At 39.9% G+C, this 23,131-nt stretch overlaps 3 long non-coding RNA genes across 8 annotated transcripts in view; 2 read left to right on the forward strand and 1 right to left on the reverse strand.

Annotated features, from left to right (window-relative positions):
* LOC103349505 (uncharacterized) overlaps nucleotides 1-512 on the reverse strand; it is a 36,108-nt gene extending 35,596 nt beyond the window's left edge. For all 6 annotated transcript variants that reach the window (XR_016222763.1, XR_011383202.2, XR_016222762.1 and 3 more), the window contains exon 1: nucleotides 390-512. This is a non-coding gene — a long non-coding RNA (uncharacterized LOC103349505). The remainder of the gene's footprint in view (nucleotides 1-389) is intronic.
* LOC149121831 (uncharacterized) lies at nucleotides 3-446 on the forward strand. The gene is made up of 2 exons (XR_016222767.1): nucleotides 3-97; nucleotides 376-446. It is a non-coding gene; the product is annotated as an uncharacterized LOC149121831 (long non-coding RNA).
* LOC108177235 (uncharacterized) lies at nucleotides 478-21,391 on the forward strand. The gene is made up of 3 exons (XR_001794058.4): nucleotides 478-665; nucleotides 13,304-13,397; nucleotides 21,222-21,391. It is a non-coding gene; the product is annotated as an uncharacterized LOC108177235 (long non-coding RNA).
* The last annotated feature ends 1,740 nt before the right edge of the window (nucleotides 21,392-23,131 follow it).

Below are 23,131 nucleotides of genomic sequence, written 5' to 3' on the forward strand. Positions count from 1 at the left end.
TCGGAGATGGGAGTCCCTACGCAGGTCTGCGTTTGGCTTGCCCAGCACCAGCTGAGGGCCTGCAGCTCCAGGCCCAGGGGATGGCTGGGAGGACTTGGTAAGGCATGCTGGCAGTCACTGTACTGCTCCAGATTCCCTTCCTCACTTACAAACCCGGTGAAGACGGTTCATTTTTTTACACACTGAGTCTCTTTCACGTAGGGAAAGCTACCCCACGCTACAGTCCGACCAGGCAGGAAGAAAAAACCATCTTTTTTTTTAAATTTTTACTTCTTAATTAGTTTCTCCCTAGAAACCTTTCATTTAAGGTATACAAACTTGATGCCTGTCATCAATACAACTTTAGGAACGTAGTGATTCTTCCCACCCTACCAGCCCTCCAAACCCACCTGTCTGGAACAGCTAAGCCCGCAGGAAGCGCTCGGCGGACCTCCGCTATCCCAGCATTCCGCGCGCCGCTCCCGTAGCTCTGCCCCCGAGTCTCTATGGTAGCCCCGGCGTCGTAAGCGGCGCTGCGGCCTCGGTTGGGGAGGAGTGAGGCCTCCACGTTCCGTACTCACCTGCGAGGTGTCCTGCGCGGACGGGAGCGATGTCCGAGAAAAAGCAGCCGGTCGACTTGGGTCTCCTCGAGGAGGATGACGAGTTCGAGGAGTTCCCTGCCGAAGGTAACCTTGCGGGCCGCGCGGACGGCGACTCAGGCCTCGGCGGGCGGCGGCGCGGCCGCTCGGCCTGGTGTGGGGCGGCGGAGGGTCGGAGGCGCCCGGCTGCGGGCCGCGGCCGCGGGGTCGGGGGGTCGCGGGGTCGCGGTGTGGGGACCAGGGGCTCCTGCTTCCCCGCTGGAGGAGCCGCCGCGGACCTGGGCCCCGGCGCGGGGTCGGCTCGGTGGGCGCCCGCCGCCTGGCCGGTGCCGACGCAGCCCTCCCCGCCGCGGGTCGGGGCTGAGCAGCCTGCTTTTGCCTTTAAACCTTCCCACAATTAACTTGCCGTCCCCAGGGAGGGCTCCCCGCGTTTAGTCTGCTAAGGACGGTCGGCCCGCCATTGCCCCCGGCCCGCTGCTCACCGGTGTGGCCGGCCTCGGGTGCAGGCGTCGTGAGCCCCTAAACCTTGTCCTTCTTTCTGTCTTGGCCTCACAACCGGAGAGGAGCGGCTGCTGTTGGCTCTGCGTGGCCGCTGTCGGTGGGGAGAGCACGTCTCCGGGCTGTGCTTACGTGAACGCCGTCTCCTTCACAAGCGCTGGACCGGGCGTCGGGGCACCTGGCCCGGCCGACCCCCAGAGCCTTGACAGCGTCGGCCTTGGTTCCCGGCGAGGTTTCCAGAATTGGCCGCCTTCCTGGCTGCTTGTGAGGATGGGTCTGTGTGTGTGGAGAGTGGGCCCTGTTACTTTGTTTCGTGGAGGAGAACGTTCGTGTAGGTACTACACAGACCCCTGCACCAGCCCGAGGTGCGTTTCCCTTCAGTCCTGGAATTCGTCATGTACTGTCGGGATTGCTAGTTTTTCTGTTTAGATAGTGGGTTTCTCTGTGCAGCACCCCCCCCCCCTTCACTTCTTTTTCTTTCTTTTTTTTTTTAAAGATTTATTTATTTGAAAGAGTTAGAGAAAGGTCTTCCATCCGCTGGTTCACTCCCCAAAGGGCCGGAACGACTGGAGCTGGACCCATCCGAGGCCAGGAGCTTCTTCCGGGCCTCCCAAGATGGCTTGGGCCATCCTCTGCTGGTTAGCAGGGAGCTGGATGGGAAGTCGAGCGCCGGGACTCCAGCCCGTGCCCATAAGGGGTGGATGCCGGCCCCCCCACTTCACTCTCAAGGTGGTTTATGTATGTTGTAGAAAACTGCTTGTTGAAAGCAGGATTTAGTTTTTACTCAAGCTTCATATTTGATATAGCAAGTATCTCTTATTTATCATTTACATGGCACAATGTTGGGCACTTTATTTATATTGTGCAAGCTGATTATCACCATCGCCCTAAGGAAAGGAAACTCAGATAAAACAAAAAAACCTTGCTGTTAAGTAGCCAAGCCAGAATCTGAAAGGTCTGACTTCCCAAATCCAGGCTTTATCTCTAATTAGTCTTGAGTAATTTATTTATTGGTCTCCTCGCAGAATAATTTATCTTCAGTTTTGAATGTATAGATGCTAATTCATTCAGGAAACTTCATTCTAGAATGAGAAATAACATTTGAAATGCCTGAACTGTGTTCCTGCTGCTCTGCTTCCTTTGTTTATTATTTAGAGAAATTTCCTTAATATGAGTTTGTGAGATTTTGCTGAATACAGAATCAGCCTGTTGGGTGAAACCACTCAATATTTACTAACAAAAAACTGCTCTGATAACCCCCACCCCCACCCCCCAGAAAAAACAAACCTTGGAAAATATCTCCAAAGGATTATTTCTCATTTAAAATTGTACATTTCTGTGGCTAGCACTGTGGCATAAAGCTAAACCTCCACCTACAATGCTGTCATCCCATATGGGTGCCATTTCGAGCCCTGCAGCTCCATTTCTGATCCAGCTCCCTGTTAATGAGCCTGTGAAGTCCTTGGGCCCTTGCACCTGCCTGGGAGACCCGGATGAAGCTCTGGGCTTCTGTCTGGCCCAGCCCCAGCTGTTGTGGCCGTTTAGGGAGTGAACTTCCGGGTAGAAAATGCCACTCTCTCTGTATCTCTGCCATTCAAATATATAAACATCTTTTAAAGAAATTGTACCTTTCTTTCATGTTTTGACCTGGTCATGGTTTACAGTCCTGGTTGCTATTCAAAGGATTATCCTTAGGCAAGCAGTCTCAGCATTGTGTGGGGAGCCTGTTAGAAAGCAGCATCTCTGGGCTGGTGTTGTGAGGCAATGGCTTGAGCTGCTGCCTGCAACACTGACATCCCTTCTGGGCCCTGTTCAAGCCCTCGCTTCTCTACTTCTGATCCAGCTTCCTGCTAATGCTCTTGGGAAAGCAGTGAAAGATGGCCCAAGTGCTTGGGCACCTGCCACCCGTGTGAGAGACCCAGATGAAGCTCCTGGCTTCAGCCTGGCCCAGCCCATGCCATTGGTAGCCATTTAGGAAGTGAACCAGTAGATGGAAGAGCTCGCTGTCTATGTAACTGCCTTTAAAATAATAGAAAAAGAAAGCATCTAATTGCTCAATCTAGACCTGCTCAGTCAGTCTGGACTTTACCAGGACACCTAAACAAATTTCTGTGTACATTAAAGTTTGAATTTTTTGGTATTTCAGTGTTCAATTATTAATCCCCTGATTTTCTTTCGCTTTCCCTTTTTTGGAAGATTCATTTTCTTATGATTGTCTTTATGGCAACTGAGCCATTAACAGACTTACTGATACAAATTAAAATTGCTGTTAATAAGCCAGCTTTGTAAGTCATCTGCAGTCTATAGAGGCTGTTAATTTTAAAAGCTTCTTTGAGTCTCAGGTACTGCTAAAATTATGATGCCCGCTCTCTAGGGTATTTGTAGTTTAGAACTTTGTCACATTCAAGACGGTTATGAAATTATGCATTCATGATTGATCAAAGAAGTGTTTTTGATATGTCTCATCCTTGCTAGCCTGTTTGGTTGGATGTCATTTTAAGGATGGGGATTCTTTTCTAAAAAGAAAGCGGAGATAACATGTTTTACTGGAGTCTTCATTTCTTCTGAGAAGCTCTTCAGTATGAAGTGTAAAATCTGCAGTGCTTCTCTGAAGGCATAAAGGAACGCATGCTGCTTTTATTCCCTCCTGCCCTTTATTTAAGCTGTGAATCTGTGTTACATAGCAGTTTCTCCCAGTTATTCTAATTGGTGAGTGTTTAAACCAGCCCAGAAGCAGGAACAGTTTAAAAAAAAATCATGGTTAGGATCTTTGTGGAATGCATTCTCCAATTTGACTATTTAAACTAAGTATTAAAATATTTTTATTTAAAATTATTTAATATTAAAGTTATTAAATACTGAATATTTAAACATAGGCTTACTAGGAAGACATTCAAAGCCCTGGGCATGATTGATTTTAGTATAATTTTGGAGGCCTTGACATGGTTAGAATTTGAGAGCCAACGAGTACCTAAAAGTCTAGAAAAGATTTCATGTTTCACCATCACACAGGCTGTTGGTAGTAGAGTGGAGTCTAAAACTGAAGTACTTTTTAATTCACTTGAAATTTTGAATAGTTTTTCATATGAGATTTTTGAAGGTTTAAAAAATGTTTTCATTAATTTCTTCTGGGACAGTTGGAAGTGGGTGAGAGTAAAAGTTTGAAAAAAAAGTACTTCAGAGTATTCTCTCTTTATGTCAGAATTGAGTGGTTTTTTTGTTTTTTGTTTTTTGTTTTTTTTAAGGACATTTAAAATGAAGTTGAGTTTGGCTGCAGCAGCAGTGTTCTGTAATTTTTTTTTTTTTTCCTGTAAGCAGTGAAACTGCTGTATAGTATGAAGAAATCAGGATTAGACAGACTACTACCCGCCTCTCCACACTCTAACACCCTCCTGGAGAAGTTGCTGGATAGATGTTGATAGGAATCTCCGGGGAGGCAAACAGGCCATAATTCCCTAATGCTGCCTCAGTTATGCTGGAAAGTCTAAAGCACTGTCACCTGTGCCTGACAAAAAGGGCCATCAGTGGTTCTTACCTTGGGGGGAGGGGTGGGTTGAATATCACTTTCACTGTACAGATAGGAGTATAAAAAATCTGCCAGCATTTCGAGGGTATAGGCCCAGGATTTTAAATGTGTGCTCTGCATAGACAAGTATAATACAAAAACTTATCCTGCAGTCAGTGCCACTGAGAAATCCTTACGTGAATACTGCGTACCAGCTGTACTAAACAATCAATAGAAGCATTGCTGAGGATGTTAGATATAGAAGGTGTACTCAACCAGTGTTGGCCATGTCAGATACCTGCCAGTTTGCCTAGAGCTAAAAGGGGCTTTGCTGTTTGCCCTTAGTAGATTTAATATGGTGGACTTGTAAATAATATTATCATTTAAATTAGTTACATGGTAGTAGCAAGAAATAGAGAACTCATGTTACTAAAAAGGAAAAAAAATATAGTAAATGGCAGAGTACCTATTCAATGTCTTTTATTCGTAATTGCATGCAAGGAGTATGTTTTTGAACCTCTGGGTGAGTAAACATGATGAATTCAAGATCAGGCCAAAATTCAAATCTACCATTCAAAAATGTTAGCTTGTCAATTCATGCTTAGCTTCTTTAAAGTATTTTATAGTCTAGTTGAAATAAAAGATATGTTTATTTTGGTGCAAAAAAATTGAAATGCATTAAATTTTTTTCATAATACACACTTTAAAGGAATTTTGAAGATTCTTATAGGATAAATGTACAAGTAATTGCATATAGTGAAAAATTTAAACCTATAAAATGGTATATGTTGCTCCTCAACCCCAAAATTTTCCTGTGCCAGTGGTTACCACTTATTAGTTATTCTTCCAGAATGTATATATACATTGTGCTGGTTTGTATAAATTCTTTAAATACTCAGAGACACATACTATATATTTCTACTTTTTATTATTTAATCTTAGACATGTTTTCACATTAATATAAAAATCCATCTCATTCTCCACTGTGTGCATGTTAATAATTTAGTCCCTTATTGATATATGTGTAGGTAGTTTTTAGTTTGGTTTTGTTGCAATTACAGACAGAATGGATATTCTTAGATCTTTGTATGTTTTTGGGCTATCTATAAGATAAATTAGGAAAAATTATCAGGTGCATTTTTATTTCTTTTAAAAACTTATTGTGAAGAAATCTCCAAGTTACAGAATATTTGATAGCTCTCTCTCACACACTCTCCCCCTCCCCTCCTTTCTCCCTCCCTCTCTCCCCATAACTCTGCCTTTCAAATGAATAAAACTATTTCTTAAAGAGAGATGGAAATTATTTGCAGTTATGTACAGTGTGAGGTAGCAGCATTGGATCTTTCAAAAAGGATATGTAGAAAAGAGATTTCTTTGAGGTAAAAAATAAAGGTGTGTGTTTACAAGTATTTGACCTGTCAAATGGTCCTTGCAAATGCAGGTAGTTAGGGGGGGCCTAACTGGAAAGCTTTAAGGAAAATGACCAGTTTGTCTTCTTGCTTAAGAAGTGGGATTTTTTTGTTTCTTTGCTTATGACAGTGATATGTGTGTTTTTTAGGCAGTAGACTGTTTAGGAGACATGAACCCAGCAGAATTTGAAAAAAATAGAGACTAAAATAAAGGCTAATTAGCAAATTGTTGAAATAACTCAGGTGAATTATGGGGGGCCTGAAGTGAGTTATTATTAAAGTAGTAAAGAGAGTAATGCAAGAATTAATGGAAGAAGTAGAATTGATGGATCTTTGGCAACTAATTTGATACAGGATGTTGGGAATATGAAAAAAACCAGGGGTTATGATTTTGCCTTTACATGAATAGAAATATGGATGGTAGGATATCTTTTGGATACCCTTGCTTCAGTATTGTGCAGGAGGATCAGACAAAGAGCTGAAATGAGTTTTTGTATGTAATAATTATGCAAAGAATTGGATCTGAATTTACTTTATTAAAAATATGATCTTAATGGTTATATAAATTATTTTGAGCCTCGGTTTCAGACTCTTCACCACAAAAAACTAAAAGTTCACCAGGGGCCTGGTAGCAACATTGTTTATGACTTAACCGGTTCTTTTCTCTCAAATTGCCCACTGACACTTTGGGTTCTTGTTAGAGAAGTGGTACAGTAGTGCTGCACTAGGTACTGATTTCGTAGCTACTGAATTGATCTGTAGGGTGTGTGTTTGCATTGGGATAACCTACAGAAGTTACATTTTAGAAGAGATGTTAATCTTTATGCAACCCTGGCTGGAACATATCAATTTATCTCAGAATGACTAGATTTGGTGGGGCTTCACTATCATATTCCTGAGTGTAGTGTTGCAAATTGCAACTACAGCTGTTCTCCTTTACATTCACCTGTGATGGTGAATGTACAGTTTAGTTTATTTCTGTTCATGTAATGTTCTGCATGCACATGAGGCTTTTTTATTGGAGGAAACTTGTGGTTTTGTTTGGAGTATCTTGACTGTTAGGAAATGAAAATTTGATGTTCCTGAAAATTGATACAGAGTAGAACATTTGTAACCTTATTTAGTAGACAAAGTGGAATTCCCGCTTTACTTTTCTCCAAAATGGTGTACTTCATACCTTTAAGAAATTTGGGAATGGAGAGAGTAAATATTAAAGACATTTTTCTAAGTTGAGAGAAAACCCTTTTCACACTTAAATGTCAAGGTGATACTTAGAGAGATGAAGTATGTGGGATCTTTGATAGCTCTGATTTTTGAAATTTAAAGCTAGTTACAGATGTAATTCTCAGGTGCCAAATGTGAAGAAAGCCAAATTTGGGGTAAAGTCTTAAATAATTTAGAATTGCTGGAAACTTATGTGCATATTAGGCATCTGCTGTTGGTTATTCTGAATTCTGACTTTTTAAAATATGGTAATTCTTTTTTTCTTTTTTATTAACCATCTGGAGGCCTGTACATTGAAATAAACACAGCTGTGGTTATTTAAATGCTTAATCACAATTCTGGCATTGAATTTAGTGTTGAAGTTAAAGTGTGTATTTTATAAGGTCATCTATATTGAAAGATGACATTAGACATCAGTCAGGTTTTCTTTTGGTTTTATATTTCTCTTTTTTAAAAAAGTTATACCTGGACTTAGGTCTTTAAAAATGAATGATTAGAAGTAGGCATTTGGCCTGATGGTTAAGACATTGAATAGGAAACCCCATCCTAATCGGAGTGCCTGGGTTTTTGTCCCAATTCTGGCTTCTGAGTCTAGCTTCCTGCAAGTGCAGATCCTGGGTGGCAGAGAGATGAGTCAAGTATTTGGGTTCCTGCCACCCATATGGGGAGACCTGATTGACTTCTCAACTTTGACCTTGGACATTGATAATTATTTGGTGACAAAACCAGTAAATGGGAGCTATCTCTCTGTTTCTCAAATTTTTTTGTTTTGTTTTGCTTTTTTAAGTATTAAATAGCATTTCATGATATTCATGATGAATAATTACATATATTGTAAGATATGGAGTTGTATGGAGGGTGTACAAGGGTTTACCATTTTGGGTATTATACTGTATCAGTTAAAAGCTTTATATGTAATATAGTTTAGTGTATAATCAGTTAAACAGTATTTGTCGTTTCCATCTAAAATAGATTAGATTCTAGTTTGTCACTGTGAACACTAATTTTATTAATAATCTTGTTAAATTTAACATGCTTAATAAATTAAAAGAAAGTTGTGGGGTTGGCACTGTGGTGTAGTGGGTAAAGCCTCCACCTGTAGTGCCAGATTCCATATGGGCACCAGTTCAAGTCCTGGCTGCTCCACTTCCGATCCAGCTCTCTGCTATGGCCAGGAAAGTAGCAGAAGATGGCCCAAGTATTTGGGCCCCTGCACCCATGTGGGAGACCCTGAGAAGGCTCCTGGCTCCTGCTTCGGATTGGCACAGGTGCGGCCACCTGGGGAGTGAACCAGTGGATGGACGACCTCTCTCTCTCTCTCTCTCTCTCTCTGCAACTCTTTCAAATAAATAAAATAAATCTTTAAAAAAATTTTTAAAATAAATCTTTAAAAAAAGTTGTATATTTTTTCATTTTAATAATTGGAAGAATGTTACTGTATTATGTACATTTTGATACATCTTACTCCTGGGATAAGATATTAAAGAGTGAATTTATATGATGATTAAAGAAGAATTTGACCAGCTTGTTCATCTTTGTATATATAGTAGTATCATAATTATGAAGTACTGTATAATAACACCAAGGAAATATGGTGCTAACATGAATCTTTTTGTGTGTAGTCTACCTAAAACCTTACACAAAGTACTGTTGTTCCCCTCTCCGGAGCCAGTTTCTTTTTCTTGGAACTTTATTTCTACCTTATTGCTTTTGTTGCCCTAACATGAGATGCTCGTTAGAGGAGGAGGAGGCGTATGCTACTTAGGCTAAATGAGTACTGACTTTTTTCATGTTAAGAACTGGCACTCCTGACTGGCATTGTGGCAAAGAGGGTTAAACCACTGACAGCCCATGTGAGCATTGGTTGGAGTCCTGGCTGCTCCACTTACAATGCAAAATCCCTGCTAATGTGCCTGCAAAGACAGTCTTGGGCCGATGCTACCCACGTGGTAGATGTATATAGAGTTACGAGCTCCTGGCTTTAGCATAGCCCAGCCCTGGCTGTTGTAGACATTTGGGAATTAAACCAGTGGATGGAAGATCTGTCTGTCTGGCTCTCTTTCTTAACTGGTAACTCTTTCAATTTTTTTTTTTTTTTTAAGAATTGCACTGCTATAAAACAGTTTTTGATTCTTGTGTTTCCTTTTGGATTGGTGATTCCCTGAGGTATTTGGCCACAAGTTAGCAAGTTTTTGTTTTCCAAAGTGTAAGCAGGCTTGGAGACATTTGAATGACTTCAAGTAATTGTGATACTGAAATCAACATTTTGAATGAAGTCATAATTAGAATAAAAGTTCCTGAGGGCCTATAATTTACTGTTCCTAAAAAGGCAATTGCTTTAAAAGACAGGTGGTTGAAAGTGGTTCAGGCTGACTAGAGACTCAGTGTCTTAGAACTGTAAAGCCAGTTTCATCAATTTAGGTTACGTTACCCTTTTTATTCAAGAACAGAGTATCCAGGCGCTAGCGCTGTGGTATAGTGAGTAAAGCTGCTGTCTGCAGTGCCAGCATCCCACATGGATGCGGGTTCAGGTCGTGGCTGCTCACTTCTGATCCATCTCTCTGCTGTGACCTGGGAAAGCATTGGAAGATGACCTAAGTCCTTGGGTCCCTGCACCTGCATGGGAAACCCAGGGGAGGCTCCTGGCTTCAGGTCAGCCCATCTGAGGCTGTTGGCAGCCATTTGGGTAATGAACCAGGAGATAGAAGACTTTTCTCTGTCTCTGTGCCTCTGCCTCTCTGTAACTTTGCCTTTCAAATGAATAAATAAATCTTGAAATAAGAGTACCCAGTCTTTATTCACATGATTTTGGAAAATTAAACTCCCATTAGATATCTTTATAAAGACACCTTAAATATCCATAAAACATATTTAATTCGACAGCATATAACATCTGAGATTTATGAAAATAATGCTTGAAGAGAGGTTATAAAATATTTTTTTGTAAGGCATTCTTTACATTTATCTATATTTTGGTAGTGGTAATGGTGACAGTTTTCAAACAAAGAAGGATATTGGGTGCTGTGGAAAGTTCGTGGAGAGGCAAGTGCTGTGGCACAGCGGGTTAATGTCCTGGCGTGACGCGCCAGCATCTCATATGGGTACCAGTTTGAGTCCCGGCTGTTCCACTTCTGATCCAGTTCTCTGTTATGGCCCGGGAAAGCAGTACAAGATAGCCCAAATCCTTAGGCCCCTGCACTCTTGTGGGAGGCCCGAAACAAGTTCCTGGCTACTGGCTTTGGATCAGCACAGCTCTGGCCATTGCAGTCATCAGGGAAGTAAACCAGTGGATGGAAGACCTCTCTCTATTTCTGCCTCTCTGTAACTCTGCCTTTCAAGTAAGTAAATAAATAAATAAATAAAATGAAAAAAAAACTGAATTACAGGATGAGTTTACTTTGGTACAAAACATCTGGAAATCCATGCATAGATCTTTAATGATTTTTTTAAGCTTATTTATTTGAAGGGCAGAGCAGCAGAGAAAGAGAGCAAGATTTTCTCTATGCTGGTTCACTTTCCAAGTGCCTGCAACAGCCAGGGCAGGGCCAGGCTGAAGTCAGTAGCTAGGAATTTCATCTAGGTCTCCCATATTGGTGTCAGGGGCTTAATACTTGAGCCATTATCTGCTGCCTCCCAAGGTGCACACTAACAGGAAGCTAGATTGGGAGGAGAGCTGGGACTTCAGTATGGCATGTGGGCATCCCAAGCAGCAGTATACGTCACTGCACCATAATGCCCATCTGTGGACTTTTTAGTTTTTTAATTGTTTTTCAAAGATTTATTTATTTATTTATTTGAAAGGCAGAGTTACGGGGGAGGGGGACAGTCTTCCATCCGTTGGTTTATTCCCCAAATGGCCACAATGGCTGGAGCTGCACCCATCCAAAGCCAAGAGCCAGGAGCTTCTCCTAAGTCTCCCATGCTGGTGCAGGGGCCCAAGCACTTGGGCTCATCGACTGCTTTCCCAGGTCGTAGTAATGAGCCGGATCTGAAGGGGAGCAGCAAGACTGGAACCATTGCCAATGTAGAATGCTGGCCCCACAGGTGGAAGCTTAGCTTAGTACACCACAGAGCAGGCCCTTCCACGAACTTTTTAAAGTTCCATGATACAGTTTTCTTTAAGACCTTCTGTGTCTCCAAAAGCCCCTAATTTGTAAGCAGTCTTCAGTTTTAGCCATTTTATAGAAACTTAAAATACAAAGCCAAACCATGCTGAAGCTGAATTAAAAATGAAGATCTTGTGGGTTATTCTCTGTTAGATTTTTCAGGTATGGTATGTATAGGAGAGAGCCACAGTGACTAATATCAGGGAGTCTTCCCAATGGGTCTTAATGTTAATAATTTAAAATCTTTTTATTTAAAAAATGCATAATACAGTATAATGCAGTGTGTATGTGTGTTTTCAAATGTAATGCCGTGATAAAATTATAATAGGCGTAAACCAAAAGAAGAGAGCAGGGTGTGCTTGGAACTGTTGGTTCCAAGATTGTTTGAGGTAATTAAGATGACAAGAGGATTTGGTGATGTTAGCACCCTACAGACCCGATTTTTAATGCATAAGACAGTAATAGCAAGAAGAATATCTTGGAAGAATATTAGCATTGTATAGGTGAGACAGAGTAATGGGAGTGTCTGATATGGATGGAGACACAGGAATATATTGGAAAATGATTCAAGGGATAGAATGGCAGGACTGGGTCATGAAGAGAAAAAATTTAAGATGACTCACCCAGCATTTGATATGACTGAGTGGATACGTTTGCGTATTTCCTTAGTGATGCCAGAAAAGCATGTTGGTTAGGGGTACTAGTAACTGAAGAAAATTAACTAGATTTTGGTGGTGTTGAGCTTGTGTCCAGTAGACAATTATACGTAGAATGCTAAAATTCAAGAAAGAGTTCTGCATGGGAGACAAATTTGGAAATCATATTGCTAAAATACATCACTTAGGATGGCACTAAAGGAGAGTGTGACCTGGGAATGCAGTCCTAATTTGAACGTTCTGCCTCAGGAGTAGTGTTCAGGAGCTTAAGCCTATTTCTCTGTGTGCTCCTTGGTTTCTGAAATGTAAGTGATGATTAGAGATTAGGTTGTAGGAAAGCTGTCTTTTTGATAGTACTTAATAGTCTCTAATTTCTGTCTTAATAGTATTACTTTCTTAATATTTCTTATTATTAACCTGCCTGGAGATGTTAGTTTATATATGTATATATTTTTAATATTCCAAACAGAAGCTAGAATCTTAGTCTAAATCTCCCCTGTACCCTAAAAGCAAAGGAAGAAAAGAAGAAATTTAGAAAACTAAAAACTATTTAATTCTTTATGTATATTTATAATTAAAGCCCAAATTTTATATTGATGATAGTAGCCAAACATTAATGATGGCCTATAATTTAATCTACTTTTTTTTTTTTTTTTTTTTCTAATCGAAAGGTAGAGAGAAACAGAGAACTCTCATCTGCAGATTCATTCCCCAAATGCCCATAGTAGCCAGAACTGGGCAGAGCAGGAGCCAGGAGCTGGTAACACAGTCCAGGTCTCTGGTATCAGGAACCCAGTTACTGAGTCATCACTGCCTCCAGGGTCTGCATTGACAGGGAGCTAGAATCAGGAGCTTGAGCTGGGAATCAAACCCAGCCACTCTGGTGTGGATCACGGCATCTTAACTGCTAGACTGAGTGCCTGTTCCTCGCGTACTTTTCAGCATCTGTATGTGAGTGATCCTTTTTCGTGTTTTGAATTTCACACTGTTATCTTTCTGCTTGTCTGCTTTCTTTAAGTTGCTGCTGCTATTTTGAAAGAATATGAAATAGACTATAAACATGAGCTCAAAGAAAAAGTATCATCTTGAAATTAAAGTTTTCATGGCAAGTGGGATTTCGTTTTTATTAAGTCATGTTTTAGATTTCCTGCAAATTTAAGAGTGAAAGAACAAGGCAGCATGCACTTTGAGATTTTAGAAGATTACCATAATATTACATAGTACTACATAGTTGTCCTATGTTCATCAGAAAATTTTCTGAAGTTTTTCTATTTGTGGAAATAATGTCTGAGAAGTATTTAGACAGCATGTGTTTTTCTGTTTTTAGACTGGGCTGGTTTAGATGAAGATGAAGATGCACATGTCTGGGAGGATAATTGGGATGATGACAATGTCGAGGATGACTTCTCCAATCAGTTGCGGTAAGTTTCAAGCCAATTTTTTAATATAGCTCAGTATTCTTTATAAGCACAGGGTAAGACACTTAATCTTTGAAATTCGAATTATGTAAAAGTAAGACACATTGCCTTCATCTCCTGTGCTTCTGAACATGAATATTTTGTGTAATTGTGTATATATAAATTTTATTCTTGTTTCTTTACAAAGATAGTTAAATGGAATCATATTTTTCTGTTTTATCTTTGTATGTTTAATTCTGTTCTGTGTTAATTAATTTCCCACCAAAATTGAAAAACTCAGAAATTTGAAACATAGAGGGTTGAGACCCAGTAGATTGTTGCTCAAACTGGAATGGATTTGGGGGCTTGGAGTATATTTTTCCATATTCATGTATAAATCTACCAAATTTTATTTATTGAAGTAAAATTCATATAACACAAAATTAAACATTTAAAGTACAAAATTCAGTGGCATTTAGTATACTTACATGACACTGTATAACTACCTTCTCTATTTAGTTCCAGTATTTCCAAAAGCAGACCTCATACCATACTCATTAAACAGTCACTTTTCATTTCCCCTTCTGCTAGCAGTGGCTGTCTGCGTTCTGACTGTATGGATTTACCTGTTCTGGATATTACATGAAAATAGGATCATACAGCGTGTGTGTTTATATGTCTACATTCTTTCACTTAGCATGATTTTTTTTAAAAAATTCATCTACATTGTAGCACCTGTCAATATTTCATCCCTTCTTAAGGCTAAATAATATTCCATTATATTGATGTATTTTATTTATTCATTCGTCAGCTGATGGACATTTGGGCTGTGTTCACCCTTTGGCTGTTGTGAACAAGATGGGCATGTATTTGAGTGCCTGTTGTCAACTTTGAGGGGTATATACCACAAAGTAAAATTGGTAGTTCTATTGGTTGTATAATTCAGTGTTCAACTTTTTGAGAAACTGCCAACAGCAGTTGAACAGTTTTATATACTCCTACTAGCAATGTATAAAAGTTCCAGTTTCTCCAGATCCTCACCTCACAAAAGTTGTTTTCTTTTTTTATTAATGACTTTCTATAAGTGAAGAATGTTAAGTGGTACCTTATTACCTCCTTGTGGTTTTGATTTGAATTTCCTGATGACTAATGTTCTCATGTGCTTATTGGCCATTGGTGTATGTTGTTTGGAGAAATGTCTACTCAAGTCAAATGCTTTTCCCATTTTTAAATTGGGCTTCTTTTGTCTTTTTTTTTTTTTTTTTTTTTTTTTTGAGTTCTAAGACTTTGTGTATTCTGGATTCTAAATCCTTATCAGATAAAGAACTTGCAGATACTTTCTTCTGTTAGGTCATCTTTTAACTTTCTTCATATAGTGTTTTTTGCACAAAAGGTGTTGGTTTGTTTTTTTTTTTTTTTTAAGATTTATTTATTTATTTTGAAAGAAAAGGAAAGACGGATCTTCCATCCACTGGTTCACACACAACACCGCCCCCCCCCCCCCGCCCCCTCCAGGGTGGCTACAGTGGCCAGCATGGTGCCAGGCCTAACTCAGGAGCTTCATCCAAGTCTCTCATGTGGGTGGCAGGTATGCACTTGGGCCTCTTCTGTTGCTTTTCCCAGGCCGTTAGCAGGGAGCTGAATTAGAAGTCAAGCAGCAGAACATGAACTTGGGCCCATGTGGGATGCTGGTATCATAAGTGGCGGCTTTACCTGCTGTGCCACAGCACTGGCCCCCTGCAAAAGATTTTAATTTTTATGAATTCTATTTTACCTGTTTTTTTTTTTCTTTTGTTACTTTGCTTTTTGTATCATTTAACAATTCATTGAAAAAAAAATAAAGAATTCATTGCTGAGTTGAAAGTAATGAAGTTTTATTCTTATGTTTTTTTCTAAGAGTTTATAATTTAGCTATTACATTTAGGTGTTTGTACATTTTGAATTAATTGTAGTATATGATTTGAAGAAGGGATCCAGCTTATTCCTTTGCATGTGGATATACCATTATCTCAGCAGCAGTCTTAATAAGGTCTTGTTCCCCTCCTGATTTTGTTTTGTTTCAGTTTGATTTTACCTGTCTTAGTAATAAGGATATCGAAGCATGTTTGGCTCCATTCATGATACAGAAGGATTAGTGTAATCTTCTAATCAACTAATCTAGTGTGCTTGCTTAAAAAGGAAGTGAGAAATTTTTAATGAGTTTTAAAAATGTATTTTTAATAGTGAGAAAATTGTATTTGATTTACACTTCATTTTTCATAAAATGAGCTTACGAGCTGGCATTGTGGTGCAGCAGGTTAAAGCCTGGGTCTGTGATGCTGGCATCACATATGGGTGCCAGTTCAAGTCCTAGCTGCTCCACTTCCGATCCAGCTCTCTGCTATGACCTGGGAAAGCAGTAGAAGATGGCCCAAGTGCTTGGTCCCTGAACCCCCATGGGAGACCAGGAGGAAGCTCCTGGTTCCTGGCTTCAGATCAGCTCAGCTCTGGCTGTTGCGGCCATTGGGAAGTGAACCAGCAGATAGAAGACCTCTCTCTCTCTTTCTCTCTCTCTCACTCTACCTGTGTCCCTGTAACTGTCTTTCAAATAAATAAAATCAATATTTAAAAAAAATTAGCTTAAAACCTTTGTATTTTGAAGACTACAGTTTTGCTGGAGGCTGATAATACTTTTACCCATCTTCTTTCTCCTCTTTGGAAATAGTGCAATTTGTGTTTTACTATTATTCTGGTTCTTTTGCAACTCTGCATGATTTCTCAAACCTTGCTAACTGAATTTTGACTGTCTTTTGGCTCTTCCAGTACCCTGAGATGTAATTATTACCTTGAGACTTTAAACTGCTTTAATGCAATTTGGAGTTGTCTCACCTGTCTTAGTTTTCAATTTTGTCTTAATGATGACGCGTTTTCCTTTTACAGTTTTGTGGGCAAGATATGAATGACAGTTTTGAACAATAATCGTGCTTTTTCTCTAAAATCTGTTTATGTTTCACCATGTATTCCAAGCATTGGCCCTTTCCTTTCTGATTCTTGTTGGCCAATAAACAGTTGGCCAAAGGCTTTTCTGTTCTTTTTACAAATCTCAGCCCATTCTGGGATCAGGTTAATTTATTTATTTATTTGAAAGGCAGAGTGGCAGAGAAAGAGGCCTCTTTGATCTCCCGATTTACTCCCCAAAAGGCCCCAACAGCCAGATGTAGGCCACACCATGGCCAGGAGCCAGGAATGTCATCTTGATCTCCTGCATGGGGAGGGAGGGTCCCAAGCTTGGGCCATCTTTCGCTGCTTCCCTAGGTACATCAGCAGGGACCTGGATCTGAAGTAGAGCAGCTGGAATTCAAGCCAGCTCTCTGGTATTCCATGTGAGTTGCCAGTGCCAAAAACTCGGTAGCCTATCCCGTTGTACCACATTTGACCCTACATTTGTCTTTTTTTTTTTTTTTTTTTTTGACAGGCAGAGTGGACAGTGAGAGAGAGAGTCAGAGAGAAAGGTCTTCCTTTGCCGTTGGTTCACCCTCCAATGGCCGCCGCGGTCGGCGCGCTGCGGCCGGCACACCGCGCTGATCCGATGGCAGGAGCCAGGAGCCAGGTGCTTTTCCTGGTCTCCCATGGGGTGCAGGGCCCAAGCACCTGGGCCATCCTCCACTGCACTCCCTGGCCACAGCAGAGAGCTGGCCTGGAAGAGGGGCAACCGGGACAGAATCCGGCGCCCCAACCGGGACTAGAACCCGGTGTGCCGGCGCCGCTAGGCGGAGGATTAGCCTAGTGAGCCGCGGCGCCAGCCTACATTTGTCTTTTAAAAATGACCTCAGAGAACACCCTGCTACCTTTTTTAAAAAATTATGAAATACCTCTCTCCTCTTTCTTCCTCATTGGAATTAAATTATTTTCGACCTTCCAGTGCTATTGAGCTTTATTCCAAGTTCTTAATCATATTTTACGGTTTTGGGTGGCTTTTTAATTGGGGGGGGGGTGAATTCTTTGAAAGTTGAGGTTGAGTTTTCTTCCTTTGCCATTCAAAAGAATTCAATTTCTCCAGAGTTGCTTCTTTTGTTTTCTTTTAGCCATAAAAGTACACTTTTATCTAAAATTTTCAAGACATAATTGAGTATTATGAATTTTTTCAAGGGATTTTTAGTAGTCAATGTTGATAATTGAATTCCTCATCACTACTACTTCTTTCCTTTGAAATGGTTTAGAAATAAAGCCTGACCTATATATTCTTTGTGGCTTACTGTTTCTGTAATACACTTCCAAGTGCTCTTACATTCTCTGTTGTATTTATTTCCTTATTTGAGTCATGAGTTTCTTCCTCGCTAAGATTGTTGATTTGTCACTAGTACTGTCAAATTGAGTATAGTGATGACAATGTTCTGTAAGCTACATTATCTAGCAGAGAAGCCATCAGTCCTTTGGGAGTTTTGAGCAATTGTGATGCGCCTAGTCAGCTGAGGAAATGAATTCTGTATTTTATTTAATTTAAATAACCACATGACTACTGTACTGAATTCAGAGCCATGGACAGTCCTTGTTTTAAAAATGTTGTCTACTGGGGGCTGGCACTGTCGTGCAGTAGGCAAAGCCTCCAATTGCAGCACCGGCATCCCACATGGGTGCTGGTTCATGTCCTGGCTGCTCCTCTTCTATCCAGACTGCTATGGCCTGGGAAAGCAGAAGATGGCCCAAGTGCTTGGGCCCCTGCACCTGCATGGGAGACCCAGAAGAAGCTCCTGGCTTTGGATCGGCTCAGCTCTGGCTGTTGGCAGCCATTTGAGGAGTGAACCAGCAAAAGAAAGACCTTTCTGTCTCTCATACTCTCTATAAAGAAAAAATGTTGTCTTCTGGACAGCATTGTGGCCTGCATTCATATGGACACTGGTTCCAATCTCCAGCTGCTCTGCTTCCAATCCAGCTACGTGCTAATGCACTTGGGAAAGCAGCAAAAGATGGCTCAAGTACTCATGCCCCATATCTACTTGGGAGACCCGGATGAAGTCTTGGCTCTTGGCTTTGGCCTGGCCCAGCCCTGGTCATTGCAAAAAGCCAAAGTTCAACCTCAGACCTAAATAGCAAGAACATAAAATTTGGTCTTCAAGTTTCTGTGTATTTATCACTGTGGTTAAGAGGTGGTCGGGGCTGGTGCTATGGCACAGCGGGTTAATGCCCTGGCCTGAAGCGCCATCTTTCCATATGTACGCCGGTTCGAGACTCTGCTGCTTCACTTCCAGTCCAGCTCTCTGCTGTGGCCTGGCAAGGCAGTGGAGGATGGCCCAAGTACTTGGGCCCCTGCACCTGCATGGGAGACCAGGAGGAAGCACCTGGCTCCTGGCTTCTGATAGGCGGCATGCCAACTGCAACACACCACTCGTAGCGACCATTTGGGGAATGAACCAACGAAAAGGAAGACCTTTCTCTCTCTCTCTTTCACTGTCTAACTACCTGTCCAAAAAAAAAAAAAAAAGGGTCACCAATTTTACTTATAAATTGTTCACAAACAGGGAGATGATGAAATGCTTACAGTCAGCCAAGTTCTTAAACAAGACTAAAAATTCTTTGCTAGAATTTGTAAGAAACCAAAAGAAAAAGAAATTGAGGTCACTAAGTACAAAGCACAAATATAAAACACACTAATGTGAGGAGGCTACTAAACAGAAAAAAATCCAACAAAAAGAAGAAATCCAGCACAACTGAAATAAGACACATAATTGATACAGCCTATTTAAAACAAAAGCAACAAAACAAGAAAAAAGTCTAAGCCCCTAGCAGGTTTGAGAATCCCTCTATCAAAGAAATTATTTGGCTTTATTACAGTGGTTCTATCTGACATGGTAGATCAGGAACTATACTGTCTTCTTGGAGATTTTATCTAAGACTGGGCACAGGGTTGGGAAACATCTTGTAAATTTCTACTGTGTGTAACAAATGATAACAGAAGCAACAAAAACCATGATGTCTTAGTTACTTGGAGACAAAGATGGCCCCATTCTTTCTACTTCTATTTGTAAAAGGAAGCAGAAAACTAATGTTTAAGAAAGCTGTAAAATCATTTTCATTGTAAATAGGAAAGTTAAAAAATTTTACCAGAAGATAAAATTCAAAGACATTTATCACATTCCTTAAAGAAAGGTTTTTAGGAAATATTTACAGCATTTTCTGTGGTCAGTGAAGCTAGCATCTTTTCCCTTCAGCTTCGGTTCTTATGTTAATGCTACATTACATTTGTGTAACTCTTATTTAAACCTCAGAGAATGGAGATGAGTTACTGTGAATGAAGAACGGATACTGTAATCTTGGGTTTCCTAAAGAAGGGGAAGGAGGCCAAAGGGAGCTATTTAATTTAGTTCCCAAAGGAAGGGTCAGAATAGAAGGCTTGCGCTGGACTCCTGACCCCTAATCCACTGTTTATCCCAGCAGCTCATACTGTGCTCTGCACCTGAGAAGACGACAAGGATGATTCATTTGAGTAATCTCTGGCCTTTAAATAGTTCATGGAAATTAGGTCAGTATTATAAATAACAAATTTTTAGGAGAATGAAGGAGTTTGGGGAAATGAATAATAAACACGACACACCATTCCTGTTACGTGTTTTTTACAAAGTGTTTCCATTGGATAGTATGATGGTATCTATGCCAAATTATACGTGGGAACACATCTTTTTATCTTACTGGATATAAAGTTTATTAATCATATTTATACAATGTTTTATGACAGATTAGACCTCCGATAATTTCGCCATGAACTGTGGCAAATAAGTTGTAAAATCTGTGGCAGATAAGTTGCTGTTTATATTTGAAATAGTAGTTTAATGTTGAAGTTGATTACAGGGGTAAACTTTTGAGCAAATGTTTTATATAAGGCAAATAACAATTGCAGTGGAAATTCTCAAAATATATGACTAAAACATCAGATTGGATAAATGATTTAAAATTATTTTTAAAAAGTCTTTGTATTTATACCAACATAAGCTTTTTCATTTTATTCACTTATTTAATCAAAAGGCAGAGTTACAGAGAGGGAAACCTTCCATCCCCAAATGGCCAAGACATCCAGGGCAAGGAGCTTCCTCCAGGTCTCCTATATGGGTGCAGGGGCCCAAGTATTTGGGCCATCCTCCACTGCTCTGCCAGGTGCATTAGTAGGGAGCTGAATCAGAAGTGGAGCAGCCAGGATTTGAATTGGTACCCATATGGGATGCTGGTGCTGCAGGTGGAGGCTTAACCTTGTACGCCACAGTGCTGACCCCATACCTATAGAAACATTTGAGATTTTCATCCACATTTGAGATTAGGAAAGTAAAGTATTATTTAATAGTCATGGTGTTATTTTTATTTTTGACTAAAAATAGTTAATACAGAAGATTGTCATATATCCTTAAGTTTGATGAATAACTTTTTCTTGGTTAGAGCAGTAGATACATGTCAAACTGTTTATTTTTTTCTGTATCTGTAATACTAATGCTGCATCTGGTGATCATGAAATCCCTAAAGGCTTCATTTCAGTATGTATTTAGCAGTAAGATTAATGACTCTCAAATTGATGTTTAAATATTTATTAGGAACAAAAAATACATGTAGTATTCAGAAATAGCAATAAATTGCGTAAATTTCTTCCATTAGTAAATTTATCAGGAAATTAAGTAAGATAAAATATCAGTTAACTAATGGCAAAAGCAAAATTTTTTAGTATTATATTGACTCACATCCAGTCTCCTTCATAGATTTTTTAGGGACTGAAACAAAGCTATTTGGTAATATTTTAAACTAGTGCCCCATGTTTAACTCATTAATTTACTATACTTATTAAGAATTTATCAAGGATGCTAAGTTATTCTTTGTGTTTTCTTGTAGAGCTGAACTGGAGAAACATGGTTACAAGATGGAGACTTCATAACTTTCAGAAGAAATTTTGAAGTAACCTAAACTTGAACTGTTGACTAAATTCTAGGATGGAGAACCCAGGATCTGCTTGGATTTATTTTTGTTTTTGTAGCACAAGAAAAATAAATGTTTTGCTCTAAGTTTGGTTTGGCTCAGAAGTCTTGATCTTTTGCCTCTATTTGTTAATTTTATATTAATGATTTTACAGAACTTTATTATATTTAGAAAGTGAAATTTCATATTATGAAATTTTTTCTTTTTAAATCTCAAGTGAGCGGGGGCTACAATTCATATGTTCCTCAATTCAGTATTTTTCTTAAACTGCATCGATCAATGCTAGTCCTGTTTCATAAAGTACTTCTTTTCTATCACATTAAACCTTAATCTCGTTTGTATTTTGATAGCTTACACAACATTTACTGACATTTATAAGGTGACCCTTCAAAACCTATGTTTTTAAAATATTAATCATTTTAAATTGCTGTAATTTACTCAGTTCCTGAGCCATTAATAATATTATTAATGGTTGGTAGAGTATTATTAGTACTTAAAGTCTTAAAGTCCAGTGTGGTTTGATGACAGTTCTAAGAACAGTATCTCCCGTTAAAATCGGGTAAGCAGGCTCCAGATACTTTATCAACATGACATGTACATATTCTCAGGTACTACATAACAGGGTTGTTGTTTTTTTGTTTTTTTTTTGTTTGAGTTGAAAGGCAGAGTTAGAGGGAGAAATAGAGATCTTCTGTCTGCTGGTTCACTCCCCAAATGGCCACAATGGCTGGAAGCCAGGTTGATCTGAAGCCAGCAGCCAGGAGCTTCCACATGGGTGCAGGGGCCCAAGCACTCGGGCCATCGCTGTTGCTTTCCCGGGCACATTAGCAGGGAGTTGGATTGGAAGAGGAGCAGCTGGGACTCTTAACTGGCACCCACATGGGATACCAGCAATGTAGGCGGCAGCTTTACCTGCTATGCCACAGCACCGGCCCCTACTAGCGAATTTAAGTAGTACAATTAAGTTTCTGCAAAGTGATCACTGTTGTCTACTTTTGAGAGTGTGAGATTTTATTCTGTATGCAGAGGATTCATTCTGCTATGACAGAAGGAAGCTCATGCAGAATTTTTATTAGGAATATTTTCAGAGTTAAATTTATTGCTCATTACAAAGTAGACTCATCTGTACTGTTGAGTAATTTCAAATATATGTGTAACATAATGCAATGTAGACACCAAAATTGGAGTGACCTGAAATACAAATTATGTCTCAAGATGATTTTGAATACCAACATGTTTTCTCTCCTAAGACACGCATAAACTTGGCTTGCTTCCCCTGACAGAACTACTAGAAGATCAAATGCACTATTGCTGTTTAGTGAAGCACAGGCAACCATGTTAATCTTATAATATTCTAAGAAATATTTTGATGTATATTTTTTCAAGATTCTGTTCGGAGGTACTCACCTTAACAGTATCAGATCAGTACCAAGAGTGATGTCTGTTTTATGTGACCTAAGTTTAACTTGTACAGTACAGTTTTGAAACCTCCTAGTAATTGAGCATTGGATTCAATGAATTATCTGTAGTTTGGATTGGGTACCTGAAAACTGGTTCTTGGCATCAGGATGATGAAGTGTAGTAGAGGTAGGCATCTGAAAAAATTATGAGATATTACAGTTTATAAATTTAACTTTTGATCTTGGCAACGACCTTGTGAAGTAGGCAGAAGGAGTCTTTGTAAACTTTTTTTTTAAAGTTTTATTTATTTGAAAGAGTTATACACAGAGAGGAGAGACAGAGGCCTTCCATCCACTGGTTCACTCCCCAGTTGACTGCAACAGCTGGAGCTGGGTGGATCAGGAGCCAAGAGCTTCTTCCAGGTC

Source organism: Oryctolagus cuniculus, chromosome 16 (genome assembly GCF_051225735.1).
Source record: "Oryctolagus cuniculus isolate XC-2025 breed Fujian yellow rabbit chromosome 16, ASM5122573v1, whole genome shotgun sequence".
Lineage (NCBI taxonomy): Eukaryota > Metazoa > Chordata > Mammalia > Lagomorpha > Leporidae > Oryctolagus > Oryctolagus cuniculus.